We start from the raw sequence: 4,344 nt of genomic DNA, 5'->3' as shown, positions 1-4,344 counted from the left end.
ATGGATTAAATCAGTCTAGCTAAACATGTTCATGTTTAAAACAATCTAGGAAATCAATTACAATGAAAGAATAATGAAAATAAAACATGTACACCCTTTCTCTCGAATTGGATGAACAGCTCCAAACTGGATCTACACTTTGATTAATCTCCCAAACTGCCTCTTGAATTGCTCCACTATCGTTTTGCACTCTAATCTTACGATTCCGGATTCTTACTCACGCAACTCTCTCTGACTCGATTGTGCAGAAACCGAACCAGCCACTGGGCTCAATGTCACTCTTTTCTCCCTCTCCTACTTAAGAAAAACTCATTTTTCTTATATATTTAACTCAAGACGGCCCAAGTTTAGGCCGTAAACCGTGGATCTCACCAAGTAGGGTTTCACCACAACCGTGTTCCTCCCGTGTTAAGGCCGTGGTGGCTACAAACCGTGCCCAAAGTGCCAATTTCAAGAATCAAAGCCAATGGTTGAGCACGGCCGAGTCCAGCCGTGCTTAATGTATGCGGGCTCTTGTCCGATCTTGATGAATTCTCATCCGTTTCCGCACGTATTGATCTATAATTGCTTAAACAATGATGATGGTCCTATAAATGTTCCTGAAATGCAAAAGAACATAAAACACGGGTGATATGGGAATAAAAGCACAATAATTGCTAAGAACATACGTAATAATATGCAAGCAAATATGTGTAAAACTATGCTCATCATGATACCCAAAGGAGGAAGAAGTGGCAATGCCTATACAATTGACCTACAAAGTTGCTAATCAATCTTTCAAATGTCTTATGTCTATTAGTGATGAATCTTGGCTATGGCATAGAAGACTTGCACATGCAAGCATGGAGCTTCTACACTAGTTAGCCAAAAGAAGAGCTAGTTAATGGACTTCCGAAAGTGAAGTTCATCAAAGAAAAGCCTTGTGAACCATGTCAAATGGGAAAACCACATCTTTCATCCTTTAAATAAAAAAATATTGTAAGTACTTCTGGATCACTTCAACTATTACATATGGATTTGTTTGGACCTACTAGAGTAGCTTATTTAGGTGGAAAGTCATATGGATTTGTGATTGTTGATGATTACTCTAGATTTACTTGGGTTAATTTCCTTGCTCATAAGAATGAAGAATTCAACATTTTCAAAACTTTTGCAAAACATGTTCAAAATGAAAAAGGGTATTTGATTTCCTCTATAAGGAGTTATCATGTAAAATAATTTGAAAATGATCTTTTTGAAAACCTTCATAAAGAATTTAGAATTTCTCACAATTTCTCATCTCCTAGAGCACCACAACAATATGGAGTTGTAGAAAGAAAAAATAGAACACTAGTGGAAATGGCTAGGACAATGCTCAATGAGTATAAACTTCCTTCTTACTTTTGGGTCAAGTCGTTAAAACTAGTTGTTATACCGCAAATAGAGTTTTTAAAAGACCTTTACTAAATAAAACTTCTTATGAGCTTTGGAAAGGAAGAAAACTTAAGGTCTCGTATTTTAGAGTTTTTGAACGCAAATGCTACATTTTAAATACCAAGGACAACCTTAGAAAATTTGATGCCAAAACTGACATAGGAATCTTCCTAGGCTATTCCATATCAAGCAAAGCTTATAGAGTCTTTAACAAATGTACTTTAGTAGTTGAAGAGTCTATGAATGTAGTTTTTGATGAATCAAACAAGCTTGACCTTAGGAAAGGTATTTGTGCAAATTATTTTGTAGGGGCACTTGAGGAACTCAAAGTAATTGTTGATGATCCCTCAAAAGGAGTGGACGAATCTATAGAGGAAATTCAATAAGACCAATAAAATCAAGATGCAACTCAAGAATAGTGGCGTTGAGTTTATCGACCTTTTGCCTTAGGATTAGTCAATTCTCTTTCTTAAGAGGGGCAAGTGGAGGGATATAACTCAGTGGTAGAGTGTCACCTTGATATGGTGGAAGGCATCAGCTCGACCCTGATTATCTCTAAACCCAATGTGAGTTTTTTTATTTTGACTTGTTCCCCCATCGTCGTGATTGAATAAGAATAGATAAAAGGCTCATGGGATTAACATAAGGGGATAAGGATGGTTATATTTCTTGGAGCAAACTCTAAGCCAATATGAAGAGTTCGATCCTGGCTCAGGATGAACGCTGGCGACATGCATAACACATGCAAGTTGGACAGGAAATGGTGTTTCCAATGGCGGATGGGTGAGTGACGCATAAGAAGCTACCCTTGGGAAGGGAACAACAGCTGGAAATGGCTACTGATACCTCGTAAGCTGAGGAGCAAAAGGAGGAATCCACCCGAGGAGGGGCTCACATCTGATTAGGTAGTTAGTGAGGTAATAGCTTACCAAGGTGATGATCAGTAGTTGGTCCGAGAGGATGATCAGCCATACTGGGACTGAGACACGGCCTAGAGTCCTACGGGAGGTAGCAGTGGGGAATTTTTCATAATGGGTGAAAGCTTGACGGTGCAATGCCGTGTGGAGGTAGAAGACCTACAAGTCATGAACTTCTTTTCCTATTGAAGAAGCAATGATGATATTTGGGGAATAAGGATCGGCTAACTCTGTGCCAACAACCGCGGTAATACAGATGATGCAAGCGTTATTCGAAATGATTGGGCATAAAGCGTCTATAGGTGGCTTTTTAAGTCTGCCGTCAAATCGAAGGGCTCAATCCTGGAAAAGCGATGGAAACTGCCTAATTGGAGTATGGTAGGGACAGAGGGAATTTCTGACGAAGCAGTGAAATGCATGGAGATTGGAAAGAACACAAACGATGAAAGCACTCTATTAGGCCGACACTAGCACTGAGAGACAAAAGCTAGAGGAGTGAATGGGATTAGATACCTAGTAGTCCTAGTCGTTAATGATGGATACTGGGATTGTGCTTATCGACCCGTACTGTTAAGTATCTCGCCTAGGAGTACGTATGCAAGAATGAAACTCAAAGGAATTGATGGGGTCCCGCATAAGCAGTGGAGCATGTGGTTTAACTTGATGCAAAGCAAAGAACCTTACCAGGGCTTGACATGCTGCAAATCCTCTTGAAAAAGAGGTGTGCCCTTAGGAACAGAAACATAGGTGGTGCATGGCTATCGTTAGCTCGTGTTGTAAGGTGTTGAGTTAAGTCTCGCAATGAGAGCAACCCTCGTGTTTAGTTGCCACTATTGAGTTTGGAATCCAGAGAAGACTATCGGTGATAAGCCAGAGGAAGGTAAGAATGATGCCAAGTCATCATGCTTCTTATGCCCTGGTGATACACGTGCTATAATGGTTGGGACAAAGGGTTGTGATCCTGCAAGGGTAAGTTAACTCCATAAACTCGTCCTCAGTTTGGATTATGGGCTGTAACTCACCTGCAAGAAGCCAAAATTGCTAGTAATCATCGGTCAGCCATACGGTAATAAATTTATTCTCGAGCAGTTGGCCATGCCTGAAGTCGTTACCTTAACTGCGAGGAAGGGGATGTTGAAGGCAGGGAAAGTGACTAGAGTGAATTCATAACAAGGTAGCCATACTAGGAGGTGCGGCTGGATAACCTCCTTTTTAGGGAGATGTAATGCTTGTTGGGTATTCTGCTTTGACACTACTTCACACCTAAAAAGAATGGAGCTAGATATGAGTTAAAATTGTCGATGAAAGTCTTCTTTCTCGATGATAAAGTAAGACTAAGCTCATGAGCTTATTATCCTAGATCGAAACAAGTTGATAGGATCCCCTTTTTTCGTCCTCATGCCCCTCCTGTGCAGCGACATGGGGATGAAAAAAGGAAAGAGAGGGAAGGGGTTTCTCTCGCTCTTGGCATAGCGAGCCCCCGGAGCAGCTGCTACTGCTATTTTCTTGATCTATCCAATCGGTCAAGGAAGTTTTTCTGATGGTATGCCTCTAGGAATTTTTGGTACTTTCAACTTTATGATTGTATTCTAGGCTGAACACAACATCCTTATGCACCCATTTCATATGTTAGGCGTAGCTGGTGTATTCGGCGGTATCTATTTAGATACGCTCGAATAACCCCTTCTTTCTCATAATGAGAATGTATATAAGCCTATTTTGGTATGGTCCGGTATGGAATGAACTTATAATCATGGAACCGACTCGATTACCATATTATAGATTATAAGTTCATAACCCTAACCCATTCCCATTTTCGGAGGAACATATATAATAATTCTTTGATTCCAGTTAGTAAGAGGGATCTTGAACTAAGAAATAGATTCTAGAAGCTAAAAAAGGGTATCTTGAGCAATTTCAATAATTGGGTTCATTGATATTCCTAGTATAGTAGATGCTATCACACATACAATCATACTCAATTCGATGGAATTGTTTGATCTTAAAGGGGATC

This window comes from Ricinus communis, chromosome 4 (genome assembly GCF_019578655.1).
Source record: "Ricinus communis isolate WT05 ecotype wild-type chromosome 4, ASM1957865v1, whole genome shotgun sequence".
Taxonomy (NCBI): Eukaryota; Viridiplantae; Streptophyta; class Magnoliopsida; order Malpighiales; family Euphorbiaceae; genus Ricinus; species Ricinus communis.
This window is presented reverse-complemented; position numbering follows the sequence as displayed.